Genomic DNA, 13,233 nt, shown 5'->3' with positions numbered 1-13,233 from the left:
CAAACTAAGCACTTGGTTAGCATCAAGGGGTATCTCTTGCACTTGGAAATACAAGTGTGAAAGCACCTTAGACTCTTCATCCAATGATCAGATTTAATTGATTCTTCAGGTTTGAACAGCAATGACTGAAACATTAAAGAACAGGGTGAATTGACAACTTGTTGGGCTTGAACTCATGATGTATAGACAAAGAGTATAGACTCTTCAACCAATGATTGGATCTCATTGATTTCACTTCTTGGCTTTTTCTAAGGATTTAGCAATGGACATAGAGCAGCTTTTGTGCTTTCACAGTCAATGATATGATGTCACTGTTATTATCTCATAGCACATAATTTCATTATGTCATAGCACATTAACAGCACATTAACATAACATTAACATAACATTAGCAACAGGTAGTCCTACATAGCACAATGTAAGTGTGCCGACAGGTAATCGTGGCCTGCCGACTACGTGCTTATTACTCATGATTTATAGACAAAGAGTTTAGACTCTTCAACCAATGATTGGATTTTCTAAGGATTTAGCATTGAACATAGAGCGGCATTTGTGCTTTCACAGTCAATTATATGATGTCACTGTTATTATCTCATAGCACATAATTTCATTATGTCATAGCACATTAAGAGCATGCCAAAAGGTTGTTGTGGCCGAATGGTTAAGGCGAAGGACTCGAAATCCATTGTGGTCTCCCTGCGCAGGTTTGATTCCTGCTGACTACGTACTTGTTAGGGATAAGCACAGCATGCAGTTTCCAAACTGAGAGTCAAGGGGTACCTCTTGCAACTGGAAATACAAGTGTGAAAGCACCTTAGATTATGCATCCAATGATGAATTAAATGATCAGATTTAATTGATTCTCCCTAGCTTTGAAGGGCAACAATTGCAACAGGAAAGAACAGGGTGAATTGACAGCTTTGTTGGATTTGAACCCATGATTCATAGACAGAGTTTCGACTCTTCAATCAATTATCCAATCTCGTTGATTCTGCTTCTTGGAATTTTCTAAGGATTTAGCAATTAACATAACATTAACACAATTAACATGTGGTTGCGCCATCTTGGTGGCAAAGCGTATGATGTCACAATATGGTGAAATCATACGCTGAACGAGCAGCGGCCACATTATCTATGAGGAAGCTCATAATTGGCATTGTAGCAGATATTTTGAGGTTTTTGAAGTTGATTTTATAGTCAAAAATCATCATGTCATTGAAGGTATTGTGATGTCTTAAAGCCATGAGGTATTACTACATAATACCCGTCAAACGGCTCCAAGTCCTATTTTTGATGGCATCTATGAGGAAGCTCATGATTGGCATTGTGGCAGTTATGTTGATGCTGCAAGTTGTAGTTTAGTGATTATCTATAGGAAAGGTTTTCTTTGTCATAACTACTTTTGTGATCTCATAGCACATTAAATGGCCCTCAACAGGTAGTCGTGGCCGAGTGGTTAAGGCGATGGACTCAAAATCCATTGGGGTCTCCCTGCGCAGTTTCGAATCCAGCCTACTATGTACTTATTACAAAAAAGCACAGCATGCAGCTCTTGCAACTGGAAATACAAGTGTGAAAGCACCTTAGACTCTTCATCCAATGATCAGATTTAATTGATTCTTACTAGGTTTGAACAGCAACAACTCAAACAGGTAAGAACAGGGTGAATTGACAACTTGTTGGGCTTAAACCCATGATTCATAGAAAGAGTTTGGACTCTTCAAACAATGATCAGATCTCATTGATTCTGCTTCTTGGAATTTTCTAAGGATTTAGCAATGAAGATTACAGAAAATTGTTATCCTACTTACCGTAATTTTATTTTCCTGGCTCATCCTCATGTCAGCATACTGATGGGTGGGGGGTGGGCTCCACCCCTCTGACCCCACAGGACCACCTTCCAAAAGTGAATAAAGGGCCGACCCCCCTTAGATACCTTTTCCCTGACAAGACAAGCGACAGGCCCGCAACTGAGGGTGGGTATGTATGCTCACATGAGGATGAGCCAGGAAAAGAAAATTACTGTAAGTAGGATAACAATTTTCTGTATTCCTGGCTCACCTCATGTCAGCATACTGATGGGACATAGCAAGCAACCCCATGAGGGAGTGAAGAAAAAGAAAACACAACCAATGCCATTTGTTGCAAAAACATAAGACACCACATTTATTAGGAAATTGCTGAAAACATAACCTCAAACCCAAAGCGAGCCAATCTAGCCGCTGCGATATCCATGTGATAGTGACGGACAAACGTGTTCCGTGAAGTCCACCTCACCGTTTTACATATATCCTCAATCGACACTTTGGCGTAAGCGGCCCAAGAAGTGGCCATCCTCCTTGTCGAGTGTGCCCGCACTTCCACAGGAGGAGCAAGACCCTGTTTTAAGTAGGCTGCTTTAATTGCTGCTTGGATTCAGGTTGCCAAAATCCGAGGCGTAGCCGCCATTCCTTTTCTCGGCCCTTTGGGAAGAACTAACAACCGATCTGTTCGCCTAAAAGGCAGCATCCTCCTTAGTGCTGCTAACTCTGAAACTCTCTTTGCTGAAGTGATAGCCGTCAGAAATACCAGCTTCAGTCAGGGACCATAGTGTGCACTGGTCCAAAGGATGGTACGGAGGGCGTGACAGGACCTAAAGGACTAGATCCAGGTCCCATGATGGATATAAGGCTTTCCTTGGAGGCCACATTCTGAGTGCTGCTCTCATGAATGTCCTGAGCAAGGCGTTGTCCGCCCATTTAACTCCTGTAAAGGCCGATAAGGCCGAAATTTGAACCAGCAGAGAGTTGTATGCCAAACCGGCATCTAAGGCTGATTGTAGAAAGTCCAGAATCCCCGGAATACCCGCTGTCATTGGAGCGAAGCCTTTTGCACTTGCGAACATTAGAAACTTGTTCCATATTCTTGAATAAGTAGCGTGTGTCGCAGGTCCCCTACAACGAAGCATGGTATCAATAACTTTCAATGATAGGCCCTGGTTCTTCCAACCCGCGCCTTCAGGAACCAGGCTGCCAAGTGCAAGCGTCCGGGATTCGGGTGCTGACACTGTCCCTGGAGAAGAAGATCCCTCCTGACTGGGAGGAACAATGGAGGGAAAGATGCCATTTGTTGCAGTAGCGGAAACCATGGCCTCCTCGGCCAGAATGGAAGGACTGCAAACACTTCTCTAACTGGATCTTCCGCAGAACCCTGAGGGCTAAGGGCCAAGGGGGAACACGTATGCCAGCGGGAAGTCCCATGTTACCGAGAATGCATCCTGGCGTAGCGCCCTGTGACATCCGGGAGGTAGGCTGCCGTAAGGGCAAGTAAGTGCCTCTCTGCCCAAAGAAAGATCTCCTGAGATAGAGCCAACAGGGAAAGACTCCTGGTCCCTCCCTGTCTGCGAACATAGGACACCGCCGTCTTGTTGTCCATAAGGAGCCTGACCTGTCTGCCCTCGATCAATTCGCGAAAGGCCTGCAAGGCCAGGGATGCCGCCTTTAATTTCAACCAATTGGAATGCTGTATCACCGAGCCCTTCCAGCGTGCTTGAACCCGTTGCCCTAGGCCAGTGGTGGCGAACCTTGGCACTCCAGCTGTGCCAAAACTACAAATCCCAAGATGCATCTGCCTCTGGGAGTTATGTCTGTGGCTGTCAGAGCCTTGCAATGCCTCATGGGACTTGTAGTTCCAAAACAGCTGGAGTGCCAAGGTTCACCATCACTGCCCTAGGCAGTGGGCTCCCCATCCTTGGAGGCTGGCATCGGTAGTAAGCATGATCCAACTCTGTGGATCCAGAGACACACCCCCCGAAAGGGATTGAGACCTCGTCCACCACAAAAAGTCCCTCCGCACAGTCTGAGGGAGGACAATCCGCTGGCTCAATGCCGTATGATTCCATTGATGAAGGAAACAGATTTGAAGGCTGCGCATGTGCCAGCGTGCCCAAGGGACCGTTGGGATGCATGATGTCAACATTCCCAAAAGCATCATGCAGTCCCTTGGAGACAGAGATGGAACCGTGATGGCTTTCCGAGCACAGGAAACTATTTCGCATCTGCGTCAGACTGGAAGGAATACCCTGGCCAGGGATGAGTCCAGGAGTACCCCCAAGTATTCCATCCTCTGCGTGGGAACCAGTTGACTCTTCTCGTGGTTCACCAACCACCCGAAACAGAACAATGTTTTCAACACATGATCCTGACGGATGCCCAGGGAGCGGCTGCTGCTGTCCAGGATCAAAATATCGTCCAAGTAGTGGAATATCTTTATTCCCTGTGTGCGAAGTAGGGCGATCACTGATAACAACAGTTTTGAGAAAGTCCTCGGTGCCGAAGAGAGGCCGAACGGCAATGCTCTGAATTGGAAATGCAAACCCGCTACGGAAAACCGAAGGAACTTCTGATGGCAGAGAGCTACTGGCACATGTAGGTATGCATCCTCCAGGTCTACGGACACCATTCTCCCCTTTCGACAATGGCAATAATTGTCTGGACTGACTCCATCCTGAATGATTCGGCTTTGACATAGACATTCAATTTCTTCAGGTCTAACACTTGGTCACCAGAAAAAGTGTTGAGTAGAATTCTTGACCTAACTCCTCCGTTTGGGACCAGCACAATGGCCCCTTTCTGCAGTAATTCTCTGACGTATCCGAGCAGACAATCTCTTCGGAAAGGAACTCGAGGCACCGGCGTTTGAATGAATCGTGGGGATGGTGTACTCTGGAACTCCACCCGATATCCAGTAGTGACGATTCTCTTGGCCCATGAATCATCGAGCTCTGCCACCCAAGTATCCCAGAACAGGAGCAGTCTTGCCCCCACCCGAGGGACTTGGGTGGGCGCACCTTCAAAATTGTTTAGGTGGGGCCTTACTCGATTGGCCCGCTTTAGACTTCACATCACGAAGCAGGGAACTTTGTGTCCCTTTCCACTGGGGCCTAGAAAATTGCTTGCCCGGCCTATATGACCTAGCATCCCGGAACGGTTGACTGGGGCGGAAGGAAACTGTCTTTCCGATTGGCTTGTGGTAGAAGCCCCGACTTGCCCCCGGTGACTCCCTTGATAGCTTCCTCAAGCGTCTTACCAAATAGCGTCTTGGCATTGTATGGAATTGAACACAGTGCTTGCTTGGAGGCTGCATCTGCAGTCCAGTGGCACAGCCACAACGCTCTTTTAGCTGTAATGGACTGAACCATCAATTTTGAAGAAAGTCGCACCAAGTGCACCGAAGATTCTGCCAGAAAGTCTGCTGACAGTAACAGCTCCTACAGTGCTTCCAAGATGCGAGCACTATCTAGACCTGACTTCAGGGCCGCTTCCACGTTCGTGATCCATACTTTTACAGCCCTGGAGAGCGAGGTCAAGGCCAAGGCTGGCCGAAGGGCCCAGCCTGCGGTAGTGTGAATCCTTTTCAAGTCCGCATCGATTCTGCGATCCATTGCGTCTTTAAACAATACAGAATTATCCGGAGGAAGAGATATGTGACGTGCCAATCTTTGCAGCGATGTATCCACTGCTGGGGGGATTCCCAAAGAGCCGCATCGGCTGCAGTCATACGGTATAGTTTTTACTGCCGAATAGCGTCCCGCCGCTGTCATGGAGACCATGACGCTGCAGACGCCACTCCCCCCCCCGCACTGCGTTCCGACGCGGCCATGACAACCATGACACGCGGACGTCGGCGCATGCGCAGAAGCAGCAGGGGAGAACACGCCGGAACGAAGCTCTGTACTCACTCAGACTGATCCAGCATGAGACCCCGTCCTACAGGAAAAACGAAACAGAAGTTTATTCTGCATAGAAAGAGCCTGCACCACTGGCACCCCTCATCCAGGAGATTTACTGCCTAACAGAGGGCTCATCCAAGCCGGGAAAGGCTGAACCCGGATGGGACCGTAGGGAGGAACTGCAATCATGAACTTCGTGGCCTGGAGCGAGGACAAAAAGAGAACAGGTATCTAAGGGGGGGTCGGGCCTTTTATTCACTTTGGAAGGTGGTCCTGTGGGGTCAGAGGGGTGGAGCTGACCCATCAGTATGCTGACATGAGGTGAGCCAGGTAAGAGCAGCTTGTGTGCTATCACAGTTAATTATATGATGTTAATGTTATTATTTTGATAAACAAAAAATATCTGCGCCAGTGATGATGCAAAATAGGTGAAAATTAGCTACTAAGCACTAAAATTATATCTGATATCATACAAAATTTATATGCAATAATGTTCCGAGCTGAAGAAACAATCAAATATAAACAGTGAAATATACAACAATGGTTACAGGCTGAACTCAAACCACATAACATACACACTGAAATAAAGTCCAAAAAGAATCAAACAAGTATTTTAATATCTATGCTATTGAAGATGTCATAGTAAAAAAGTCATTATGTCATTGAAGGTATTGTGATGTCTTGATGCCATGAAAGGTAGACATGTGCATTAGGACGAACCTACAAATCATCGAAATTCTGTTGATTTGGCGGTTTGTCCAAATCCAAAATAATGAATGTATTATATGCCTGACTATACTAAACCGATATTCCGGCATAGATAAATTCATCTGCTCATGCGGTGGCGCCATCTTGGAGGCAAAGCACATGATGTCACATGACGGTGACATCATACGCTGAACGAGCAGCGGCCACATTCCATATCTATGAGGAAGCTCATAATTGGCATTGTAGCAGATATTTTGATGTTGCAAGTTGTAGTTTAAGGATTATCTATCGGGAAGGTTATTTTTTGTCATAGTTTTGTGATGTCATAGCGAAAACAAAAGTGTGCCAACAGGTAGTTGTGGCCGAGTGGTTAAGGTGATGGACTTGAAATCCATTGGGGTTTCCCTGTGCAGGTTTGAGTCGTGCTGACTATGTACTTATTAGACAAATGCACAGCATTCAGTTTCCAAACCGTGTATTTGGTTAGCGTCAAGGGGCACCTTTTGCAACTGGAAAGACAAGTGTGAAAGCACCTTAGACTCTTCATCCAATGATCAGATTTAATTGATTTTTCCTATATTTGAAGAGCAACGATTGCAACAGGAAAGAACAGGGTGAATTGAAAGCTTGTTGGGCTTGAATCCATGATTCATAGACAGTTTGGACTCTTCAATCAATTATCTGTTCTAATTGATTCTGCTTCTTGGCATTTTCTAAGTATTGAGCAATGAAGACGGAGCAGCTTTTGTGCTGTCAATGTTATTATTTTGTAAGTATTTTGATCTGTTCTTTTCCTGATGTCATAGTGAAAAATCATCATGTCATTGAAGGTATTGTGATGTCTTGATGCCATGAGAGGTATTACTACATGATACCCGTCAAACTGCTCCGCCAAGTCCTATTTTTGATGGCATCTATGAGGAAGCTCATGATTGGTATTGTGGCAGTTATGTTGATGATGCAAGTTGTAGTTTAGTGATTATCTATAGGAAAGGTTTTTTGGGGTCTCCCTGCGCAGGTTCGAATCCTGCCGACTACGTACTTATTACAAAAATGCACAGCATTCAGTTTCCAAACCAAGCACTTGGTTAGCGTCAAGGGGTTCCTCTTGCAACTGGAAATACAAGTGTGAAAGCACCTTAGACTCTTCATCCAATGATCAGATTTAATTGATTCTTTCTAGCTTTGAAGGGCACTATTGCCACAGGAAAGAACAGGGTGAATTGACAACTCGTTGGGCTTGAACTCATGATTCATAGACAGAGTTTGGACTCTTCAATCAATTATCAAATCTCGTTGATTTTGCTTCTTGGAATTTTCTAAGGATTTAGCAATGAACATAGAGCAGCTTTTGTGCTTTCACGGTCAATTTTATAATGTCAATGTTATTATGTCATAGCACATAATTTCATTATGTCATAGCACATAATTTCATTATGTCATAGAACATTAACAGCATGCCAACAGGTAGTCGTGGCCGAGTGGTGAAGGCGATGGACTCGAAATCCATTGGGGTCTCCCTGCGCAGGTTCGAATCCTGCCGACTACGTACTTATTAGAAAAATCCACAGCATGCAGTTTCCAAACCGAACGCTTGGTTGCAACTGTAAATAGAAGTGTGAAAGCACTTTAGACTCTTCATCCAACGATTCATTGATTCTTCCTATCTTTAAAGAGCAACGATTGCAACAGGAAAGAACAGGGTGAATTGACAACTTGTTGGGCTTGAACCCATGATTCATAGAGTTTGCACTCTGCAATCAATTATTAAGAAAAGCACAGCATGCAGTTTCCATGCTTGAGTCAAGCTTCAGTAACTTGCTAGTCAGCACTGCTGGCTCTCAAAATGCCTGAATATCATACTCGGCACCTGGTTAGTGGCAGACGGCAGCTGTTGCAACAGGGAACAAAAGTGAACTAATAGCCTGTTGGGCTTTATCCCATAACCCATGAATAAAGAGTCTAAGCTCTATGGACTTCCAATGATCAGATCTCATTGATTCCTCCTCTTTGCGCTTACTAAACATTTAGCTTTCAATGAATACAGATCAGCTATTGTGTTATCACCCCTGATAGAAATACAAACAATGACATCATGCTGATTTTTACAATTAGGATTCTTGATGCATTGTAGTCACTATTATGATAATCTAGTAATATACTGTATGCAATTTGATAGTAAGTATTTTTACATCTATGCATTTTCTTATGTCACAGTCAAAAATCATCATGCCATTGAAGGTACTATAATATATTAATGACACTTAAAGTGACACTAGACTCAGGCATTAAATCATACAAATGCATTCAAGAACCTTAACTATTAAGAAAAATTTATCTTATTTGTGTATCACTCGGCTGTAGACCCTCAAATCATCTCTGAATTGGTGCTGATACTACCGTCCTTCCAGGAGGTGGCCCAGGCAATAAACACAGGGTAACCAGCAGAAAGGTAATGCAGGGTGCTGCCACAACCAGGAAGGAAGCTAGGGCGAAACAGGCTCACCACACCCTGGATCCATCATAGACTGCAGGACTGCAAAGGAGCACTGGGTCCTTACTAGAGCTGCAACAGTTCATCGATTTAGTCAATTGAAAACGTTGGCAACGTTTTCGATCGTCGATTCGTTGACTATGGATTGATTTGCCTGTTCGGGGCTCCACACGCGGCCTGAGCCGCACGTCACACGCTGCTCCCGCGGCGGCCGCTGTGCCCACCGCACAGGCCGCATAAGCCACGCCCACCGCACAGGACGCTGAAGCCGCGCACGCCGCTGCTCTCCTCCTCGTCGCTGGCCCGCCGACAATCGAGGGCCCACCTTCTGAAAGCAAGTCAGTGGTGGAATAGGTGTACGGAGCTGCAGTGTGGACCAGGTGTATGGGGGTGAAGTAGTGGAATAGGTGTATGGGGGTGCAGTGTGGACCAGGTGTATGGGGGTGAAGTAGTGGAATAGGTGTATGGGGGTGCAGTGGTGAAATAGGGGTGCAGTGTGGAACAGGTGTGCAGGGATGCAGTGGTGGAATAGGTGTGTGGGGGTGCTGTGTGGAACAGTTGTATGAGTGTGAAGCAGTGGAACAGGTGTATGGGCGTGCAATGGTGGAATAGTTGTGTGGGGGTGCCGTTGTGGAACAGGAGTAGAGGGGTGCTATGGTGGAACAGGTACGGGTTACGCTACGCACACCGCGCACGCCACGACCACGCAGCGTATGCCACGACCACCACACAAGCCGGACAGACGCCCGCAGAGCATGCCGCCGCGGCGACTTACAAGGGTTCAGAAACAGGTAAGGGGGACCTGTTTTAATGTTTCCTGTTTATAAAAAAAAAAAGTAGCACACTGTAGAACACCAGCAGCTATAGAGGAACAACAAATCCCAGCAATAATACATTAAACATCCTGTATAATGTATTATTGCTGGGACTTGTTGTTCCTCTATAGCTGGTGGTATTCTCCATTGCGCTGTATAATGTATTATTGCTGGGACTTGTTGTTCCTCTATAACTGGTCAGTGGTAATCTGCATTGCGCAGTATAATCCTTATACAGCGCAATGCAGAATAACCCCAGCTATAGAGAAATACAAATCCTAGCAATAGTACATTATAGTACTATAGTATAATGTACTATTGCTACATTCCTCTATAGCTGCTGGTATTCTGCACTGCGCCGCTGTATAATGTACTATATTGCACACCACACTTTTTTTTTTTACTTCCACCGTGCCAAGCTTGCTCCTGTGATGGACTACAATCTCAATACAAACTAGTAGTCCATCACTGGAACCTTTTTTTTCTCTTTTTTATCCGATTAATCGAACTTAATAATCGGCTAACTAATCGATTATGAAAATAATCGTTAGCTGCAGCCCTAGTCCTTACTGCACAATAAAATCCTCCCAGCCAGTAGAAAAGTCCCCCCGAGACCTAGCAACAGTGAAGGAGCACAGGGTGTGATGTCATCAGCCACCACCTGCCTATTCACAACACTGCCCATTGAAAATGTGGACAGTGACACTTGCCCATCCATATTATGGCTGCAACGCCCACCCCCAACATGGCTGCTACTAGCACATAAAAGAGCCCTTCCATGGGGCAGGAGACCAATGGTTGTACAAAAGTAAGGCAGTAGTGGCAGTTGCACACCTACATGCAGCGACATCCAACATGCAGAGGCACACCAGCCATACTTGTAAATGCACCAAGCACCACTCAGACCACAACACGGGGAGAGAGCAGAGGGGAAAAGGAGGTACCCACAGACTACTCAAAGCCACCCAGGAAAAGAGAGTGCATATTCACCACATCCTGACAAAATGAGGGGGTACTCTCCCTGTGACAAGCCACCTCCTGCTGGAATGGGGTGGTGTCTTGCTGGGGGACACTGTGACAGAGCAACACAAGTCTTGAGGACTGAAGGGAAAAAAAAAAAAAAGAATGACCTGCAAAAAGGAAAAGGGAACCAAGATTCCCAGCAGGAAGCTTAGGTCCTTACCCCCAGATACTAAACAAAAAACTGGGCTACTTCCAGCTGCTGGGGAATTTTGCCACAAGCCCATAATGCAGGGATGGCCAAACTCCGGCCCTCCAGCTGCGGTAAACTACAAATCCCATGAAGCATCTCTCTCCGGGAGTCACGTCTGTGGCTGTGAGAATCTTGCAAAGCCTCATGGGATTCGTAGTTCCACCACAGCTGGAGGGCCGCAGTTTGGCCATCCCTGCCATAAAGCTTCCCTTACAGGAGGCTGCGAAAAGGCAACACTAGACCCAATAGCAGTCAATGTCAAGAGGCCATGACCCTTTTAACAGATTAGCAGTTGGTCATGTTACTGCAGTGACACTCGGCCTACAGGAAGACCTTACCCATGTAAACAAAAGCCCACTGTGTGCAGTCGCTCACAAGCTGCATCCATGTTCTGAGTACCTGAAACCTAAGCAACATTTTAACAGAGACATACCGTATATTTCAGTCTATAAGACGCCCCCATGTATAGGACGCCCCCCACTTTTCTTAACCAAAATGCAGTAATCAATATTTTCCATGCTCTTTTGCATAATTGATTACATCCAGTTTCAATTTTGCAGAGTAAGACAGCCGCCTCCTGGTATTGGTATTTACCGGGATTTTTTTTGTTTTCTGACATTTTATGGGCTCAGAATGCTCCGACATTACCGCTCCCTGTTACATCTGGACACTGGCTACACGCTCTCCGCAGCATCAGCTGACGTCGGGTACATAAGGCTCATGATTGGAAGAAACCTGTTAGCTTGTCTCTGCAATCGGAAGTTTCACTCGTGAGGCTAGTTTGCAGAGGTATCGGCAGTTTCACAACCGCGGTTCTCCTCTCGGCCCCCCGTGTATAAGACGCCCCTCCATTTTTAGGTAAATATTTTTATGAAAAAGTAGCATCTTATACATGGAAAAATACAGTAATTAACTGGAGACCACATATTGTTCTCATGACAGGTATACTTTAAAGTTGAATTCCAGCCAAACAGCTAGATATAATGATAAAATAGAAATATGGGAGCCATTTTATGCCAAATGATTCGTTTTTCTCTCCATCCAGTCCTGAGATTTACACAGCTCTTCCACACAACGCAGTCCTGTCTGACCTGATCGGTCTCTCCTTAAACTTTCAAAGAATCCACTTCCCTGAAGGTCATTTCACGAGTTGAGCAGTTCCTTGAGAAACATCCTTACAAAGTAGGGATGCACCGATACCCATACTAGTATCGATATCGGTGACCATTTTCTGTGCAATGTATTGGTGTGTATGTCTTTCATCCGGATGCACTGGCAGTTCATGCGCCGGGCCTCCCTGGTAAACCGGCACCCAAATCTCTGACTTCAGGCAGCGGAGGAGCTTCCGCAGGACCCCAGGGCTGAGATCCAGATGGTCATCGTGCTCATCGGCACCTCCATGGTGGTGAGTCCGGGGAAGTGCAGCCTATAAGCTCCGTCCAGCCCAGCGGCCAAGGCAATAATCAGAAAGCAGGGCGTCGCGTCATTACACGGCGCCCGGCTTCCTGACTGACCGGCCAGACAGCTCCGGCAGGGTACCGGACGAAGGCCGCGTTTTTGCTGGAGAGGCCCCGGGGGTGACAGGCTGCACATACTAAAGGTAAGAGGGGACTTTATTGTTAATCGGGAAGCCGGGTGGCGACTCTTTACACGCTGCCTGGCTTCCTGAATGGGACTTCCGTTACTCGGTATCGGCGAGTACCGGAAAAAAATTAACGGTACTCGGTACCAAAATACCGGTATCGGTGCATCCCTATTACAAAGTGATATTCACATCAATGGAGAAAGAAAGACGTCCCAACCAAAACCTCACCCTGAAAGTCCACCTCTACCTCACACATCTATCCAAACATAGTTTTTATTGGTATCTGCGTCTCCACAAGGGAGATTTCCCATCACTGGACGGTTGCCAAAACAACCCTCCTCATTGGGAACACAGATGATATTTATAACCCAACAGACCTAATATTTCCCCTACTCTAACCAAACCAGAGAAACAGTTTTAGCTAGAGTTTGACTTTATGGCCTGCTCATTTTATTGTTGTAGGGAGGTCACAATTCAAGAGTCGGGTGTCACTTGCAGTGATCTTTGGAATGTCAGTTAAATTGGTCACCCCTCACTTTATTACAAGGCTCCTAGTCCTGCCATGGTAATAGGCACATGGTATGAGGCACACAGTAGAGGAGGCTTCATAGAGTACCGAAACCTTCATGACTGGACCCGAGTACATTATTAGCTTCCACACCCTCCCCATTCACAGCAGTCTCTCTTGTATTACACTTCAGAGGAGTT

The 13,233-nt window shown here is 46.1% G+C and overlaps 4 non-coding genes across 4 annotated transcripts; all 4 read left to right on the top strand.

Annotated features, from left to right (window-relative positions):
- Positions 1-643: 643 nt before the first annotated feature.
- Positions 644-725, top strand: TRNAS-CGA. The gene has a single exon. It is a non-coding gene; the product is annotated as a tRNA-Ser (tRNA).
- A 713-nt stretch (positions 726-1,438) lies between these two features.
- On the top strand, positions 1,439-1,520 carry TRNAL-CAA. Its single transcript has one exon. It is a non-coding gene; the product is annotated as a tRNA-Leu (tRNA).
- A 5,250-nt stretch (positions 1,521-6,770) lies between these two features.
- Positions 6,771-6,852, top strand: TRNAS-UGA. The gene has a single exon. It is a non-coding gene; the product is annotated as a tRNA-Ser (tRNA).
- A 1,033-nt stretch (positions 6,853-7,885) lies between these two features.
- TRNAS-CGA lies at positions 7,886-7,967 on the top strand. The gene has a single exon. It is a non-coding gene; the product is annotated as a tRNA-Ser (tRNA).
- Positions 7,968-13,233: the final 5,266 nt, after the last annotated feature.

Source organism: Nanorana parkeri, unplaced genomic scaffold, assembly GCF_000935625.1.
Source record: "Nanorana parkeri isolate BGI_ZX_2015 unplaced genomic scaffold, ASM93562v1 scaffold874, whole genome shotgun sequence".
In the NCBI taxonomy this organism is placed as follows: domain Eukaryota; kingdom Metazoa; phylum Chordata; class Amphibia; order Anura; family Dicroglossidae; genus Nanorana; species Nanorana parkeri.
The sequence above is the reverse complement of the archived record's forward strand: the minus strand, read 5'-3'. Positions and strand labels throughout refer to the sequence as shown.